This window comes from Centruroides vittatus, unplaced genomic scaffold, assembly GCF_030686945.1.
Source record: "Centruroides vittatus isolate TY-2023 unplaced genomic scaffold, ASM3068694v2 contig_754, whole genome shotgun sequence".
In the NCBI taxonomy this organism is placed as follows: domain Eukaryota; kingdom Metazoa; phylum Arthropoda; class Arachnida; order Scorpiones; family Buthidae; genus Centruroides; species Centruroides vittatus.
The window spans coordinates 3,659,128-3,680,795 of NW_027122490.1; the positions used below are offsets into that span (position 1 = coordinate 3,659,128).

A 21,668-nucleotide genomic window follows, 5' to 3' on the forward strand; every position below is an offset into this window, starting at 1 on the left:
CAAATTGATTTTTAAATGCTAATTACATAAACATTTCATATAAATTTTAAACAAATATTAAATTGATAGACTTATATAATTATGTATTTTCTACTTTATAATTTTAATATTTATTTGACTAATTTTTAGTATTGATAATCTCACTAAAAATCCAATAAACATAAGAAAATATTAAAGAACAAAGTAACTCAAACTTTTTAAGTAGAAAAGTAAACAACGTGAGAATCTTTAGGTCTAAGCAAAATACAGCAAACTCTGTGCCTCAGCGAAAACGATAAAATTTCCAGTAATATCTCCCTTGATATGATATCGCCATTAAATGGCCCAGGAGCTTTGAGGCGTATCTGAGAAAGCAGCTTTAGTGACAAAACTAAGGATAGATTTAAATATTCTTGACCCTATACGCTATAAATTTATCATAAGATGATGTCTACTGAATTGGGATTCATTAAATGAACAACAGGTTCATGATTATTATCTGAAATTCAATATTTGTTGTATATTTTTATTTTAGAAGGAATAATTTAAATAAATAATAAGTATACATCTTCAATGTTTTCAAAAGTACAATAGTAACTGTAAGATTTTTTACAGTGGAATATATTTTTTTCAAGTAATAAAAGAATTCGCATAAACTCAGTTATGACGCTTGCATAAGAACGTTTTGCATCGTACATGATTAAGCATAGATCTATGGAATGTAAAATTAGTGATCACCGTAACGTTCCTAAAATTATTCACATTATTGGGATATGTAAGCATTCTTATTATTATCACAAATTCAGTTGTGCTATGAATGTTAATTGCTACTCATAAAAACACCATTAAACTAGTGATTACGCATGATAAAAGAAACGATCGATATAAACTCAACCACGCCTATTTTGGGCGTATATTTTGAGGGAACATGTAATATACATGTAACGTGCAAAATACAATACGGTGCATTTAAAAATCTGCACAAGTAACATAAATTAATTAAGTAAATTTTATCACCTTGAAAATGACATATTGAAATTTAAAAAATGTGTGTTTATAAGCTACAATGGTATCCTCACAATCAGAATTATAATATGCAATTTGCAGACTGTCTGACAATCAACAGCTGTGACGAAGAGAAATCGAATGACGCCATATTTCCGAAAGTCGGTACAGCATTGCCATGGCAACGGCCAGAAAACAACGTTCGCCATTTGTGCCTGTCGGAAAAGTCGTTGTTTTACCAAACTGTTTTATCTCGTCTGTTTACAGGTAAGAACATCTATTGCCAGATTGTCCAATAAATCGCTTTCAGTCACGTGCGCCTTTGCCATATTTTCGATGTGTCCTCACTCCACCCTTTGTCTGTTCTTGACAACTGTATTTGTCACAGAATTGTGTTTAGTAATACAATGAAGCAATATATTTTATAAACTTTTGATTTATTCAACAATGATCAATTTGATAGCGTACTTTTATTATCGATGTGAAATATTTTTAACCCATCGAATGAGTTTAATTAAAATTGTCGTTTAACGATAAACTATTAAATATCGTCTCTGTAATGATACGTAGAATGTAATTTTCTAATAATCTAAACACGCTCACATAAATTGTAAATTTAATGGCAATAAATATTTTCATTTATAGGTCTATTTTTGTCTCATTACGGAGTATTATTCACTTTAAAACTAAGGAATATTAGAACACTGCTTTAACACAACAATATCTAAAAGTCAGAACAGCTGACTTGGAAACAGAAAGATGTTAATAAATTACTTTCCATTGCGATCTTGTCAACTATGCGGCTAAAGAAATTTATAACAGCACCAATATCTCTTCACTTCAGCCAGCAATAAAAATAAATTACAGAAGCAATGTCTATGATCTACAGTACACATCCCCAACAGTCATTTGTCAGCCTGCATCGGTCTTAGCATCTCCAGTATAAAACATTAGCCTATGCTACTGCTTCTAGAAATTGCTTGGAAAATGTCTCTCGCTGAAGCAATTAGAAAACATCATAATATTCGGCATCAGTCATTCTTTGTCGAAGTAGATGTAATTTCAATCTCTAAATGCTAGCCAATGTGAAAGCTGTAATATAATTTGATGCGTGACATTTTTAGTGAGACAATTCATAGTTTTAATTTGTTTCTTTTATTGCCAGCTTAATTTACGCTAAATTGTTTTGCGTTAAATTTCATTTAAAATAATAACAAATTACTTTTAGATAAGTAAATTTTTATGTAAATATTGTATTTTTTCTCCTTGACTATTATAAATGCTGACCAAAATTTATTGCTATTGGAAACACATTCAATCTTTTCTCAATTGACCTTATTCACTCGAAGTGGAATCTGATCATATTTTTCACCACAAGAGAACATCCAAGAATCTCTATATAAATGGCTAAGTTAGATCAGATAGTACTGAAGGAGATCATATGTAGCCAAGATCCAGCGACAAATAGCTCTGTCATTTGCCATATACTTCCAATTTGGATGAAGACAAACCCAGTGTCAAGCACTAATGGTATAATCTATCAATGTTAGAACTGTCGACCGTCGGACATACGCTAAAGTACTGCTCCCCAATGATTAGGTGAAAACTACAGGTAGATCTACAGACTGTACAAAGCTATTGATTATCTGATCCCTTTATCGAATGATAGTAATCACATAAAGACAGAGGCTATCGTTATACCTCTACTGATGTTATTACTAAATTACTAAAATACAGGCATATCATCTAATACGAAGTATATATATATATAAGTATAAATTGTTAATACATTTTATACTAATCGAAGTTTCTGAAATTCATAAATATCATTGAAATTATTCATTATAATGAAGTTAATCTGTTAAAAAATACACATTAAAAAGCATATTAATACAAAGTGCTAATAAATAACAATAATATAAAATTGAAAAAATTAACTTTGTAATTACGTAAACGAAAATCATCGGATTATTACTGTTACTAAAATGAAATATTTTTATAATTTTGTATTTAATGAATATTTTGATTAAATTATTAAATTTTTGAATAATTAAGAATTTAATACATTTAAGCTTTAAAAGTCTAAAAATTATATTATGTTAAAAGAAAAACAATTGATATTTATATATACTCGCTACTTATGCCATCGTAAATGTACTGTTGATGGAATAAGCTTTGTATTCCGATATATTAATATCTTTACTGGCAAAAATATCATTACTAATCTTCAAAAATTTTTATTAAGCCACTTATAATATTTTCTTTTACAGATATTCTATTTATTTTAATTATCTGTTTGTCTGTCTACAGTAAGACTTCACATATAGAATTTAAATTTTCAGTCAATAAGTTAATTTTTATATGTAATAAAATATGTAAATAATAATTATTTTTATAAGATCTCATATAAACTTTTCCAGACTTTAAAAGATAAAATTTTCTAAGCGCATTTTTGCTTGGAATTGAACTGAGCAAGGTATCAGGCTTGCATAACTTTCAAAATATTCTTTTTCCTTTAATTAAAAATATAATTTTAATATCTTTCAGACAAAGAATTAAAGAACATCTAAAAGTGATTAGAATAGTTTATTTCTCTTAAATCCGCGAGAAATAGCATTAAGCTCTAACATTAAATCACAAATGATTGTCAATTATAATTACGTTTCCTCGTTATTACTAAGATTTCAATTAGTCGAAAATATCATCTCATAAACTAAAAAATACTAAAGATAAGAATTATGTTATTTTTTATGGAAACATTGTCAAGTCCTTTACTGTATCTCATTATGAATCATGCAAAGTTGAAAGCATTTAAAACACATTAACAGTGGAGAACTCTGCTAAACAGCGACTTGGTTCTCCTTTATTAATGCGGTTCCAAACGCATTATCAACCGGTCTTCCCTTCAAAGTCCCCTTCAGTAAATGGCATTACAGATTTCTTTAAATGCGTTGACTTGATCCTACAGTATCTGAGATTTACTCAAAAAAAGGATAATGGAGTAAGAGAAAATCCTTGAGACAGAAGGTTATCTTTGTTACCTAGGAGACAGAAGAAGATACCCATGACATTGGGCTTTTATGAACTTTAAAAGATATAGTGTCGTTATAAGTGATTTTCGACTTTTTCTTAATCTTGGCATCGTGAAATTTATCTTAGATATATTGTGTTATTTACATTTACGACTTTTCTGTCGTTTAAAAATATTTAAAAATAGATAGAATCCATTCAATGTTTCCCATAACGTAAATAATGTTGATAATTCATGTAGTTGTTTTTAAAGAGATGAAAAAGTTACAACACTGATTAACTGATTTATTATATCTGTTTGTTATATTAAAAAAAATATATATATATTACATACATAACATAAACTCGAAATAAATAAACATTCATTAAATAATAATTAAAAATCCACAACAATATATATATATATAATATGTTTTTTGCTTCAAATAATGTTTTTATTTAATAAATTTTATTTTAATTGGTAATTTAATATTTTATTTTATACATTACATCTTTCGTATTTCTACAACTTTAATAAATATTTTAGAATTCGATAAGAATAAAAAAAATATATAAAATAAATAAAATTATTTTTACAGAAAAATAGTTACCGAAGATTAATGAATAACTAATGGCATTGATGTTCAAAGAACTGTGTCGAAACATCGTAGCCAAAGTCATTAAGATTGTATATTTGTTTTTTCTGTAGAAAATAAATTTATTGAAAAGTTTTTATGGGAAGAATTATTTGATAATTGTTGTTTAATTTTCTTTTTTTTTTCTTTTTTATCCAGAATGCGGATGACAGAAAAGCCATCACACATATATAAACATATAAATGTGTTTAAACAAAAACAAATAGAAAAAACGTACATTGGAAATTTAAAAAGTTTGATTCGTTAGAGTTGGAAAGAAATGTTACAAGAAACAAAATATTTACAAAAAAAAAAAAAAAAAAACAACATTCTAGTAAAGGAATAGAAACTGTTGCCTTTCTTTTATTTTATATAGAATAGAAAGACGTTCCTTGCTATCAATCTGTTAGAAAATATCTAAAATAAAAAAAGAACATTTCAAACAGTATTTTAACGAAATAATTTTTTGGGGTGTGGCAAGATAAAAGAAAAGTTTCAAAAAAATAATGTCCAGTTATTTCTAGTAAAAAATAATATCTATCATAACACTGAAAGAAAATACTGAAACGTTCGAAAGATTTGTTGCGATTTTATTTAAACTAATAGAATTTTTTAAAAAATGACAAAAACCACCTTTTCGGTTATAAATTTATTGATAAGTACGACAATAAAGAAATATCTGTTTTTTTTTACATTTGAATCATCAATTTAATTAAAGAATATTGCATTATTTAATGTATTTCTGGTGGATTCCAAAGAAACAAAAATTCATTCAAGCGAAATTGCAAGGATACGCACGATTAATTTTTCTCCATGTGAGAAAGACAATGATAAATATAGTTTGTTGTAGTACCCACAACTTGCACGCTACGCCACATTGTCACCTGCTATGGAGAGAACGACAATAGCTCAAAGCCATCCACTTGTATGTAGGGTGCTTATCTGTTGTAACCAGCACATCGCTTTAATAAAGGTTTTAACTATTTTTCTACATTAAATGAACTACTCGAAAAATATTCTAATTCGAAAGCATCGAAGATAATTAAAAATAAATTATTAATTAAATCTGAGAATTTGAATGCCGTTGACTTTCTTAGAATTAATGGGAAAACTTTCCTTTAATATTTATATATAAAAACAAAATAATCTTTAATAATTATGTGCATAATGATTTATTAATAATGAGTATTATTTCCGTGAAAAAGAGTGAAATATTTATAAAACATATATATATTATATATATATATATATATATTAATCATATAAACTTACGACTGTTATTGACATTTGTATATAGAAAATGCCCTATTTTATAACGTATAAAAATAAAAGTATACTATACTACTTATTTGTAGTAGAGAGTTTGCTAAGTTTTATTTTTTAATTGCAAAAATTATTTAATTAAAAATGTATTAATGAATAAAATAACATTTTGAAGGATAACTAACATAATATAACTGAAATTCTCGAGTTCATTCACCTTTTCAAAATTTTATGTTTAGTATGAAAATATTAATAAATATAAAGTATATATGTTTAATATCATAGAAAACACACGAGCTTAATATTAATAATCGATTTATAATATTGAAATAATTAATGAGAGTTTTGTAATATAAATTTAAATTAATACATACATAAAAATAATATTAACAATAATAAAATAAATAGAAAATTATAATCGAAACATCAACAAATCATTTGCAAGAATAAACCAATTGTACGTGTGTCCATTATCTATCACCAAGTATGTTACAGAGAGAATAACGGTCAATCACTGCACCTCCCTACTACCAGTGTTGGAATGTGGGAAGCTGGTAAATTATATTGTAGTAGCAACGGAAATTGTCTGCCTTATTACGAGGGCGGAGTCTGTCCAAAATGCTCTCATAATGTACTCGAAATCTAGAAGATTAAATGTTATTTCTAACTACTGCTACTATGTTTAATCGATTGGACGAATGTAAAAAAATAGGCCTAAATTAATTCTTTAGTTTTGTTTGCTTTGTAATCTATATTTTTCAAAATAAATTAATAAAAATGGTACTGGCATACTTCTATAAATAGAGTCTTCGCTTATTTTTGTTCTAGAAGTTAATAAAATTCTGCTGTTATTTATATTCATAACGCTTATGGAATATTATTTATATTTTATGTGATAATTGTAGTGATAATCATAAATAGGGTGTGTTAGAGAAAAATTATTTATACAGCATAAATAATTAAAACATTCATGCCTTATAGGATTTTATATTGTATTGACACTGTCATCGTGTTATAGATAGCCTATTTTTTTATCTTTACGTATGCAAAAAATGAAATTTCAATAATGCAATTAAAAATCAGTTTAAAATATTTTAATAATTTATTTTGAAATTAATTCCTCTTTAAGTGAAGATTATGGGTTTATTGGGTCTTGCTTTATCTTTACATAATTAATATCGGTTGGTCTATCAATTTTAAAGCATCTTGTGAGTAGAATATTAAACGAATCAGTGGTGTTAAGTTTTAGTTTGTTAAGTGTAAATTGTATTTACATTTGCTTTTTACATTTAACAAAATATTTAAATCCAATTGATTACTTTTCATTAAACTTTTTAATTAATTTTTTATTAAGTAAGCTTCTGAGTTAATTTTACAAATTCGATTCTTCTCGCAAACAGAATTCATCAATGAAAGAATTCACACTATCAAAAGTATCAAAAAATTGTCAAAGAAATCCTTAATATTTTCTTTGGTACTTAGCGACATCGATATTCTGCCAAAAAAAGATTTTGACAATGCAGATGCTGCTGAAATACAACTGAACAATTATATTTGGCAGTTGTTCAATTTCATTTTTTACTAGATCATTTTCATAAATAAATTCTATATTTCTAACATTTACAGCTGAATAACTAATGGTATTCTACTAAACTAATATATCAATAATAATAGTTAGAGGATTATTTCTTTTTAATACATCAGTAAAAAAATTGCACAAGATACATTGCATTAATCTCAACATAATACATTAATGAAGTTAAAGTTAATAATGCTACTTCCTTAGATAACAATATTTTATTTACATCTAAAATCGTTAAATTATCAATATTCAATAATAAAGTACATGATAGATAAAGTATTAAGTAAAATATTTAATATATTTTTATATCCTATAAAATATTAAGTATTTAAAAATCTCATTTTAAACATTAATAATTTAAAATTGTTTTTTCAATATTTTGAAATAACGTCTTCACTCATTCTTCATAAAAGTATTATGTATTATTAAAGAGCACTTCATTTTATTAGTATATACCCGAATGTAGGTCCTTTCGAGAATTTCAAATTGTATACTAGGAAGAATGCACCGCCATCTGTTAGCAAGAGGGTTAACGATTTTGTCGAAATGAAACACCACAATCATCATTGATTAAATGTAGAGTGGTTTTGTTTTTTTTTTAGTTTTAGTTTTATTATGAAAAATCGTTAAGACTTATTAATATAACATATTAATTATTTAATTTCGAAACTACATAATGCTAAACAAATTCAGATTATTTCCAAATATCATAATTACGAAAAATTATTTACTTAATATCAGCTTTTAAAGATTTCTTTTCGAATTATACCATTATTATTATATAAAGGAAACATAATATACAAAAACACAACATAAAGGAAGAAAAAGTTAATATTGGCATAAAGAATATTGTATAATTCGTTTCTTCTTTGCTTCAGTTGCATTTCAGAAAAATTTATTCTGTTTTATAATGTAGTCTCATCTATATCTTCTTTTTCTCGATGGAGTCACTATTTTTTTATCTTCTTTTTTCTTTCTTTAGAGAGAAGAAGATAACAATGCAGTTGCAGAATTTCTAGTGATAACAATGAATCATAGATAACTTCTTTTTAAATTTATTTACTAACAACTATAAGTCTATATTAACAAGAAAGTAAATTGAGTATGAGGCCTTCATATACAAAAATATAACACAAATGAGTCAAATTCACCAAAACAGAACTTTTCACTTTAAAATCTTTGAAATTTAAAATTAGTTTATTCCGAAGTCATTCTTTCCAATAAATAAACTTTTTTCTTATTTTTTTATGATCTGATTTCTTTTCAGTCTATAACACTCATAAAGAAAACTGTTTTATTTTTCAAATTAGATAATATTATATAAAATAATTATTTGTAATTTTACAAATGTTTTATATTTATAATTTAAAGAACTATTTAATAAAATTATAAAAGAATTAATTTTTAATATAAAATAATTCCTAGGCGCATTCAACAAGTTTTATGTTTAAAATATACAATACACATTATACGATTTCTTTACTTGACAAACACATTTTATGTAAAACACATCATTATATTTATCAAATAGATTGTATAATGAAATGATTTCATGCGTATACATACCAAAAAATAAATGGAGATGAAATTTCTCCGTAATTTTTCGCATCATATCGATATCAGATAGGAAATTTGATACGGTATGAAGATATGTCAACGTTTGCCATTAGTGCATACATCAGATATAAAGGTTCACGTCAAGAAAAGACGACTGTTACACTCTTGTACTATAATTGTCTTGCACAAAGAAAGAGATTAATTATGAATAAATAAGATAGAAATTGTACCTATGTACCAAGAAATATGACATGATATTTTTCCAGATAATACTAGACGATATAATACAGACCAAGAGGATAAAATAGATTTAATAGTAGTTACTGAAGACAGTATATATTACTACACTCTTAATACAAGCATGAGATATTAAGTTCTCAAAATTTATTTAGGAATATATTTATATATAAGCACACAAATTTGATTTATAAATTATAATATTTATTGGATACAAGCTAAAGAATTTAGATTACACCGTGTGGTATGGAAAAGAATTAACTTTTTACATACTGTTGTATTCATGTAATAAGCAAGTAATGCTTATATATCTATCAAATCTCAAATTATTCACAAATAAATTTTGAGAATTTCATACTTTTAACATTTAAATATTATCAGAACATTTATAAATATTTAATAATCAATTTTAAAAATATTTTATATTGGAATATTGTGATTTAATTTCTTATTACTTTGATAAGAACAATCGAAAAGATTAAACCATAAACTTAAGTCTAAAAATAGTGAGATAAAGTAGATTTGTATTTGTGGCACAGTCATTTCAGGTAGGCGTATAATCAATAAGATGCGAAAGAATTTTCAACAGTACATTATAAGAAATTATTTATTTTAATTGTTTTGGGATTCTAAATTTTAAACTTTTCGTCAAATTAAAATTTGTGCATTTTAACAACTAACTTCTGAGCTTGTTTTAAAATCTAAAATAATAAAGATATGTAAGCTGGTGTCTTGAAGTCCTTAACAAATTAAATTGAATTATATTAAATTAAATCCGATCATATAAATAATTGCTAGATATTGAATTTTTATAAACGAGTTTTTGAATTTGTATCTAGAAAGATTATACTGCTACAAGTTTGAAAATGAACTAAAATTAATTAATTTTATCAAACAGCTGCACTATTTTCTTAGTTGTTATTGCTTTTCACACAAAGAAAATTTTGTGTAATATTCTTTAAAAAACAAAAATACTTTGTAATATATTTTATATTAAATATTCAAAAAATTAAAAGCTCCATTCATGAATTTTATTAAGTATGCGCATGTAGACCTAATACTATTTCGTTTGTTATAAAATTACATAATTTATATTTATATATTTGCTAAAGACAGTGAGAAAGACACAATTTCCTTTTGTTTCTGTCTTGTAATTATAACGAAATTATAAGAATATTCAAGAAAACAAAAATTATATAATTTTTAAATTAATATTTCAATTCATAATTTATTCTCATTTACTTATACTCTTTGCTATAATAAAAGAATTGAAACATGTTAATTTATTATGATAAATTAACATGTAATAAATGGTAATAAATACAAAAGTTATTCTTAAAATTTTAACATAGCAGAAAGGGTTGAATTCACTAAAGAAAATTATTAGATAAAAAAATTGCTGTGAAATTTCAAAAATTAAGGATTAAATTACATTAAATAAAAATATATCTATTATTATTATTATTATTTATAGATTTACATATTCATATGGATATCAGTTGTAATGAAAGATTTCTTAGTCATACATGTGAAACTGAATAATTTTAAATTCAGGAACATTAATCCCCGAATATAATAGGAAACACAAACGAAAAACAAATTTTAATTAAAACATTAGTAATTGAAAAATAAAACTTAAATTAAAGAAAATACATCGTATGTATGTGTGTTAGTATGGCTGTATGTATGTATATATCAGTTTATAATATCATTTATACATTTATAAAATAAAATAAAGTGATTTATGCGGCCGGTGTGAAAAATTACATCAATCTTGTTGTTTATATAGTATTTCATATAATATTAACATTTCAGAAATATATGACATTTGTTAAATTTACTTAAGAAAGATGACGTGAGAACAGTTATATTATTTACATCTATATCATTACTTTTAGACTTTCGTTTATATTTTCATTTATAATTAATTTTTACCGAGTATTATTAATAAATTTTATACTGAATTTTCATGAAATAAATTTTATTTTAAATTTATTTTTATCATATAAATTTTAATATTTATATTTTTAATAAATATATGTTTCTTATTTGATGAAATTAAGTAAATCAAAAAGTTGAGATATTATTAGTTAAACTACAATTTAATAAGTCATATTGTATATACACAAAATAAAATTATCATCTTTTAAAATAAATTTTAATTTACATGTGTACACAATATGTGAATAAATTTATGTTGAATCTGTATTTGTAACAGATATATATTTATTTCTATCACATAAAAGAATAAACTGTTTGTTTGTCTCTTTACATTGTCTTAATTTTACATTAATTTTATATTTATTATAAAAAATAATTATATAGAACATAGAATATTAATTAATTTTAATTTTAAGTCGTATATTCTATGTTATTGTTTCAACAAATGTGAAAGAAATAGAATTATTTCTTTGTAAGCGCTGAATCTACTATCCTAACTTGTAAACAAGTTTTCCCCCCTCATACTTTCTTATTCATCCTATCTGCTCAGTACCCTACTGGGATCTTTTCTTCTCTTTCTCTCTTCCTTCAGCGTAGACCTTTAAATAGACTCTACACTGTAATAAAAACTATCAATGTAAACAGATAATATAATTATTTGTAATTAATTTTTATCACATACTGTTATTATATGGAATAAACCACAAGTTTATTAATATAATATGAATTTACTACGTTAAATATTACAATTTATGTAATAATGTAAAATTTTATAATATATTTACATACTGTACATGTATGTGTATATAATTCTAGAACAGATAACAAAATATTATTTTGCATAGTATAACTATGAAAAACTAAAACATTTTTCTTTTATAAGATACTTTGTTATTTGAACTAGATATACATAAAATTTCAAAGATTATAACATTGCATGAAAGTTTTATTTTAAAATATACATGAAAGAAAAAAAATAGATTAAAGTATTACAGAAGTGAAGTGATCGCTAATCCTTTATTATAATAAATGACTATTATTTGAAATTTCTTAAGAATTTTTAACAAACTTGCTGTTTTAACCTACTTTTCTGCCATTCCAAGAGGGATTTGATCTTTGATTAATATTTAAAACATGTACTTTAACAAAAATTGTTAGAAGAAAGAGTTTAATACCGTTACTTGATTTAATTTTTGAAACTCACTTTTAGCATTCAAATTGATAAATTGCTTAAAATCCTTGCAGTAAAATAATTACTGAATTATAAATCGATGTTTTCTAAAAAACACGTTAACTTGAAGTACAATATATTGGAGTTTTTCTCGTTTTAGTATTTAAAAAACTTTATTTAAAGTACTATTTAAAAGAAAAAATGATAACATAAAATTAAGAATGTATAAAATAACAAAATAATATATTAGGTAGTAAGAAAATAATGATAAGAATAGGAAAACGATATTATAAAGTCTTCTCAAAATAAAAACTATATAGAAAACTTAATAATTTTCTTGGTGTACAAATTAATAACTTAAATTTTAATTTATTAAAATTAAAAACCAATAACACATTTTGTAATTATAATATTTTCATTAATGCTAAATTAATCTAAAAGGTATTTTATACTTTATTTGCCTTTTATCTTCAATAAATATTACTCAGACTTTCACGTAATATAAAAAATGTTGACTGTAATTACTTACAAAAATATTTTCTCAAATACACCAAACTAATACATCAGCAGCAGCAAATGTTATTCGAATAATCATCGTAACAAAATTCTGGTCTCTCTCTTTTTCATTTTGTTAAATATTATGATGTGCTAATGACAACGTTGCATTTAGTTAATGTTGCCAATTAACTAACTTTATACTTTTGTAATCACCGTCATGATAACAATCTTGATCATTTAAATCTTATTCTCAATTGAAATGGTTAATGTTTGGTTCGGTCAATTATCTTATAAACTAATTTCAATAATAAGATGCGAAATAATTAAATTTTTGGTTGTAAATTAGAATGTGGTCCATACTTTTAATGAATATGAAAATACAATTTAAACTATCCATTAATTTAAGAAATAGACCCTATAATGTATGGTAATGTATATATACATTGATATATGCAGATCTGTCAAAAAAATTTGTAATATATATATATGATAATGATTTGTCTCCTTCAAACCAAAGTATTTGTCTATTGTAATTTACTTTGAAATTCGGAACGTGTGATTTCTTTACCTTGGAATGATGTTTGTCTTACTTTGAAATTCATTCTTTGTGTTTGATGGAATTTTATCACGACTTGCGTGTCAATGAGACGAGATATGCATTATAAAGACAGAATAAATTATAATGTTTCTTTCTGCTCATCACCGTGAATATAAAATAAAAGTTTCTCTATTTTACTTAATATTTTCATATTTCTTTTTTTACTACTTTACTGTGACTGAAATAATGTTAACGTAAGTTTAAAATTTTTTTAACATCATTTATAAAAATTGAATTTCTTTCCATGCCTTAACATTGAAAATGTAGACAGAAAAATATATTTATAAACTTTTTATACCATTTTTTATTTTTAAAATATTTCCATTTATTAATGTTATTTAAATTTTAAATGATTTTTTAAAATATTATTTTATTTATAATTGAATTCGATTGAAGTATTTGAATATTTTCTAATTATCAGTAGTGTCTTTTCTCGTTTTAAATTCATAGCATTTTGAAATTTTTAAAACATCATTTCTAATTAAAATATTTCAAAATTTACTGAGATAGGAGCTAATAAATCGAAACAGAAACGTTATTAATAATAATAAATTTTTATCAATATGAATAACGTTGGAAGCATCGCAGACAACAAGAAAGTGAAGTCAAATAAATTTTAAATACAATTTATTCCTCGTTGACTTTTACAATTAATTTTCGTAAAATGTCTTACTAAATATATATATTTTAAACATCCATATATCGATAAAAATATGTATTAAAAATTTTATTTTGATTTATGAAAGTATTTTTTGTTAAATTTAATTGGAAAGAATATTTACTTATTTCTTAAATATGAGATTACTTTTAATGAGTTTTTCTTTAAAACTAAATATTATTTTAAAAAATCAATTGACTTGGAAAGAAATGTGAACTGCTTACATAAAAAAATCATTAATATTATGATTTAAAATGAAAGGAGAAATTATTAATAACGTTAAAATGAAGAAAAAAGAATTCCTAAAGAATTTTTTTCAATTGTTTATTATATATTTTTTAAAATATTTAAACTTATAATATTCACTTTTCTGTATCGGTTCCTTAATTAATGAAAATTATTACATTGAGAAAATTATATATTTTAAAATAAATTTGATCACATCTCACAGTGTTATTACAGAGTTCCTTCATTACTCAAAATGATTTGTCATCAGACACATTATTACTATTTTTCCTTTGTTCCTAACAGCAGGCAATGTATAACGTAATTAAGAACAATGAGATAGATAGTTTGCTTATATTAAAAAAGAAATAAATTACTTTCATCTGTCTGTAAACAATACGGTGCAAAACAGTGTCTTCTGAATATATAACTCTTCTATTTTTTTATTCTTTGCGTATCCATTGCTTAAAGATAATGTAAGTAATTAATTAATGTGCAATAGAATCACATTTTGAATTGCTTTTTGAGAAATTTTCCCAAATAAATGAATAGAATAGAAAAATTCTTCTAGAAATGAAGTTTCGGGGCAATATGTTATTTTTTCTACAGTATCATTTCATGAATTGCCGATTAAATAAATATCTCGTTTGAAAATACTGAATACAAATATTTGTTTACTATCTACTATATTTGATAAATTTTTTAATACTAACAGGTTTGTAAAATAAAAAATAGCATTTTTTTATTTGAATAATAACAGTTAATGTCGAAAAAAGTAAATAAATTACCTTCATTGATAAATTAATAATTAAAATTAACATCAAATGTTTTATACTGAAATAACAATAATGTTTACTGAAATAACATTTTTTTAAAACTAAGATTAAAACATTTTCTGCCTTCTCTAATGAAAATTATATATTTCAATTATTTTTCTTTCTAATTATTAAATTAATGAGGGTTTTTTTTCTTTTTTAAAATCTATTTAATACCAATGATCATTTACCATAACAATGATCATTTTAATTATTGTGGAATTTACGTTTGTTTAATGATTAAAACTTAAATATATTAAGGTTTTTACACATCCGTATATTATGAATATATAATTCATATATATGATTTTGCTACACATTGCATTTAAATCATTGTTTTATTGATAATTTGAATAATAATTTATCAAGAAAACAATTTTAACAATAGCTTAAATATAATTGCGTATGGTAATGATTTTAAAACTTTTCCATTGCATTTATTGATGCGTTTCCAGTTGTGTAATGTGCACGCCTTAGAATCCAGAGTTACCCACTTATTGATTTATTTTGACTATTTATTCATAAAGCTTATTATTTATCTAATGTATAAAAAAAATGTATTGCACGCTCATACTTCATCATTTAGCTTGACTTTATGTGAACCTGCATTGTTTATGACGTTGATTTTTATTTTATTCATTTCTTTTTCCCCACTTTTCTATGCATTTTATTTTTGTAATATATCGTTCAGGTTATTGTTACTATATTTCAAAACATTTGCTTAATTTAAAATTTAAAAAAAACAGAAAAAAATAATTTACATTTTGTATTATAACTGTTAGAAACTAAATTGGTCTCCATTGAAATTTTAACAGCTTTTCACATCAATCGTCGAAGAAAATAAAATATAAAAATTTAAAGTGATTTTCAGAATCTTTTATTTTATTTTCTTTTGTGAAAATGTTCACCCTTTTTTTTTAGAAATCGCTCAAATCGATCATTCATGAAAATCATTTTTCATTGATGGTGTAGGAACGACCGTTAGTCCCTATCCCTCATCGATTTAAACCGTAACAGACACTTTTGGATTTTCTTTCAAGATTGAAAAATAGTAATAGAGATTTCTGTTTGTGTTTTTTTCCTCCTTCTGTTTCTTGTACAGCGAGGAAATTGTCTGGCATTTATCGAATTACTACAGACTATAAATACGATAAATACTTTTAAAATTATATATATATATATATATATTTATATTTATTTATTTATTTAGTAAAAAAATAATGTAGTTTTTAACATCATTAGATCAGAACATTGTTTATTTTTAACAAAACTACTGTTTTACGTTATGTAGTCTATAAAATTATTTTATCGATTTTTTAAAAACAATTTAAATTTAATTTATATTTCGTAAATTAAGTGTAGTGATTTTTTCTTCTTATTTGCTTTTAAAAATAGTTAAATAAGTAAATATTTTCTGACAAAATGTTTTCATCCTACGCCATTTAAGAAACGGGAATATCAGGTTTATATAAAGTATCTAATACCGTATATAAGATAGCGCAAATAAGTTTAAGTTTTATACGCATTTTTCTTAAAATAAACGGTATACATTCTTTTATACTCACAAATAGTACCTATTTTTGTCTATATCCTTAATTTCCTGAAGTTCAAACTGATAGAATTAAGCTTCCGGATGTTGAATTTTATCAGTAAATTTATTCATTATTATGAGTAAAACTGCAAGGAAACGAAGTTGAGATAATCATTAACTCCTTTCGTGTTTCACTAAGAATCATTTTATATACCAACTTTAATACAAATTCCAATTTTGTTTATATTATTGAAAGTTATAGCTTAAATGTAATGCAGTATTTTTTAATCAGTTATATATTAAAAGATTCAGAAACAGAAGTTTTCTGAATCTTTTATTATTTTCTGAATTATTTATTAAATAATTGTACAAAAACATTAATAATCTTAACATAATATAGTTTGTGCTGTAAATATTTATAAATCAATGAAATTATTTTTGATTGTTGTATTATATGATTAATGAAAATGACTCTTTTTATTTTTAGAGAAATATTCTCAATGCAGCGAGATTTCCCATACGAAATGCGAAGATACCAAAAGAGAAATTCTGAGAAAATCTTGCAAACGGATTTACTTGAAGACTTTGAATGATGATCAAAATATAGCATGAAACATATCATATATATTTTCATTAAACTTTAATGTTTATAAATTTTAAGGAAATAAACAAATTGCATTGCTAAAAATAAATTATGTTAAATTATTCTCTTCATAATAAATTATTAACTAATAAAAGTAGTTAAAAGTTTAGAAAAATGAAAATTCTGGATAAATTATCACTTTAAGCAAGAAGAATTAAATTAAAAATTATATTAGATAAAATATTTGACTAACAGGAGCTACAAGAATAGTTATATAATATCCACTATTTTTTATTCTATATTTATTACATTATTTCCTATCTATTTACATCCGTCGTTTAGTTCCTAGTCTAAGCATATGCTTTTTTAAATTACGCAAAAAATACATATTGAATAATTTTGAGAAAGAGAAATGTGTTATAATGTTATATGTTGACGTCTAAAACTCTAATATGTAATATGAAAAATTTGCTATAGAGCTATTACCAAATTTGCGTTCCATTTCGTTATATGTCTTCTTGGATACTACTTACATTATGGTAATGGTCTACGAGATGCCATATTTCTATTACAAATTAGAATTTCTTCAAGAAATAAAAACAAGTAAATCAGTATAATCATTAAGTAGCGAAGTAAAATAAGAGGTTGGAATAAGAAAAAACTTAGATTTTGTATTGAAAATTTTTAATAATTTGATTAAAATTGTTATCTTTGTAATATAATATTGTATAATATTTAATTTATTATTTTCATTCTTTTAAAAATTTCTTTTTAATAAATATAATTTTTTTCAGTCGGTTATTTAATAAAATATTTTTAATTCTGTTATTTTATATAGTTTATAAGATTTATATCTGTTGAACAGAAATACTATTACATGGAATCAAAACATTATTTATTTTTAAGATGAAATTTTTATTTTAATGTTTTTTTAGTCTATAGAAATATTTTATTGATTTATAAATAATTTTTAAATTTAATTTTTTATTTCTTGAATTAAGTAAACTTATTTTTTACTTCCATTAAATTTTATATTTATTTTTTATTTTGAAATTGATTTTTACTTTTATTGGTTTAAAAAAATTATTTAAATATAAAATAAATTTTTTCTGATAATTCAATTCATGAAAATAAGATCAAAATAAAGTTACATGAAAAGATTTTTTAATAAATTAAAAACAATTTGTTTTGTGGCAAAATAAAAACTAAACAAGAAGTAACTTTATTTTGTCTGCTTATATTTCTATGAAATAAGTTCATGTGAAAAATTAAATTATGTGTTACAAATAATAAACGAAAGAATAAAATAACGCTATTAATTAAACTGTTGAAGCAAAAACAAAATTAATAATATTTGTTAAAAATAAATTTTTAATTAAATGAGAACCATAAGAAAGAAAAAAGTAATGTTGAAGAAATTAAAAGTTATTTTTATAACTTTATTATAAATTATTATTATAATTCATTACTTCTGAATGCTTCTTAGGCAAACTTAACTGTTACACAACGTATAAAATAAAATAAAAAAGTAAGCTCATGAGATATTCTATGTCTATTACATGAATTAATAAGCATATAAAAGTTTAAAGCCAGTATTTAAAACATACTTTAATTGTAACTGAATCTTTATATAAATTTAAATGATCTTACAGTTAATAAAGTAAATCTAATTAAATATTTTTTATTCGAATTATCAAAATATATTATTTCATACCAATGTCTTAAAGTTAAAATTTTTTAGATAATTATATATTTAATATGGAAGTAATGAAAGGAATTAATTTCGATTATTTTTATGTAATTTTAAAGATTTATATAATATTTTCATTTAGATTTAACCATTAGTACTTTTATTTTAGCATGTGAAACTTATGTGCAAATACATTAAAATTTAGAAAAATAAACTTCGATTTTACTGAATCGCTTGTTATATTGTATTGTTTTTAATTTTTCGTAATGTAATATGATATTGTTCATAATGCTACAGTTTTTTTTAATTTTCTTTTCGTTATATCGTAAGATAGAATGGACGACTTTTATTACAAAAGTACAGAAGTAAATATCGTTTAAAAAATCGTTTTTAAATGGTTCATCATTACGAATAAGAAAATTTAATCAAGAAGATATTTAATATAAGTTTAAATTTTGAATAAAGATTAGTAGATTGATTATGCCCACCGCATGATTTAGACTGGAAAATGAACAATATCGATTATATGCCAAATAGAAAATGAACAGATCGTGATGAACTGGATGAGTGAGATCATTTCTAACAGATGCCTAATTTTTATTATAATCAATAACATTTCAATACAATTTTAAAATTTTTTTGAAGCTGAAATCATTGATACGCATTTTTATATACTTTTTTAATCTCATATTTTTTAAAATATACATTTAAAAAAGTTTCTTTTTAAAAATAATTAAAATGTTGATGCAAAATAAATCAAAATAGAAATAGTACAACAAAAACATATGTCATTTATATTCATCTATTTATTTATTTTGAAAACGTTTATATTTTACAACTATGTAAAATAATTTAATTATAACACTCAAAAATATTAATACAGTATGATTAATTAATGATCTGTCTGCGTGTACATTGTTTCAACTCTAAATTGATTATTCAATAATATTCTTGTTTGAAGATTAAACAAATTAATATTTGTTTATATAGGTTAAATTTCTCAACGTATACTAACATTTTTAAAGTTAATGAACTAGAAATATAAATAATAATATAACATAATTTTTAAAATTTAATTATAAACTGCCATTTAATTCAGTATTTACATTATTATTATTATTTTTAGTTTTAAAAATATTTATTTATTCTTATAAAGAAATTTCGATGATTTCTTATTGAACAATATTTCACATTCTCTAAGCTTTTAAGCTGACTTTTGATACTTTTTAGGAATATGTTTTCAATTGCAACGAGCAAAAATTATTGTAACATTGTCACAATGCCGGACAGCAATTTTTAATCATAATTTTAATTAATTTAATACATTAATTAATTTAATTCAAAATATATGCTCTTGATCTCAAATTAGTAGTGTGTTACGCCTATACATCATACTTTTTCTGGTAACAACAGAGTTATACTGGTCATCTGAACAATTCAATTCGTTCTGGGGAAAATGTTTGAATTGAAATTGTGTGACTTTCGTTACAGCTCGGAGGTTCTTGTACAGTTAATCAGGGTCTACTGCATGTGATCTTTCTATATCATTTCTCTAGTTTCATGTCCCTAACACCATTCTCTAAATTCAGGCAAGTCAGACAGACAGACAACAGTAGGAATTTAATGGTCTACAATACTTATCAAACTGCAGCCCAATAATTTATTTAATAGGATTCCAGTGTTTTAGAAGCTTTTATAATTCGTTCTAATTTGTGTATAAAAAAAATAAGTAAAATTATAATAATTGCCGTTAAATATATTATAAAACAATTTTCTTTTTTTCTTTATGTAAGTAAAATTTTAACACTGTAAAGTAAATAGAAAATGATGACGTTGATATTTAAAATCATGATCTTAAACATTCAATTCATTTGATTAAACTTTGAAAAATATACCATTATATTTTAAATTAATAATGTACAAGCTATGCATTGTTTCTGCTCCTCGGTGATCACTTAATAAAATTCCTTTTTGCATACTAAAATAGAATTCGTTTATTCGCATGAATTTTATTTTTTTAAACATTTTTTGTGAAGAAGTAGAAACAGAATTTATTTCAGTTTTGAACTCAATTATCAAGTGTCGGCTATCAAAAAAAGAAAGAATAAACTACTTACCGTCTTTATTGATTATTTCAAAGCCATCATTTCAATTTCCATAAACCTCTAATGTCATACACTGAAATATAGTAATGATTAGAGATGAACAGAATTTACTTTATCAAATACTTTGAATTTCTGATGAATTTAAGACTTCAAATATTTTTTTTATAAATTAGGATTTTACTTATATTTTCTCATGACTTGAATAAATTTATAAGTCATTATAAGCACATTTTTTATTTGATTTTTGTAAATTTTATTAAAAATGTGTGATATTAATTTTAAAAAATTTTAAATTCTTTTAAATTAAATTAAAGTTTATATTTTATTTTGCTACGGATTTTATTAATTCTAAATTCCAAGCATTGATTAATTTAAACTTGCATCATAGATTTCAGTGAAATTTATACAATCAACGTGGTTATAGTTATAAGTTTAAAACTTAGATTTTCAACTTTTATTCAATTCTTTAGCGGTAAACATTACATTATTTTCGTTTATTTACGGTATAAAATATAGACTGAAAAATATTTTGTAGAAAAAAATACAATGTATTTTACGAAAATATTTTTATTTGTATTTAACATTA

General features: G+C 23.2%; 1 long non-coding RNA gene across 1 annotated transcript; it reads left to right on the top strand.

Moving 5' to 3' along the window:
• The first annotated feature begins 1,204 nt into the window (after window positions 1-1,204).
• On the top strand, window positions 1,205-17,396 carry LOC136981376 (uncharacterized). The gene is made up of 2 exons (XR_010881701.1): window positions 1,205-1,251; window positions 17,192-17,396. It is a non-coding gene; the product is annotated as an uncharacterized lncRNA (long non-coding RNA).
• The last annotated feature ends 4,272 nt before the right edge of the window (window positions 17,397-21,668 follow it).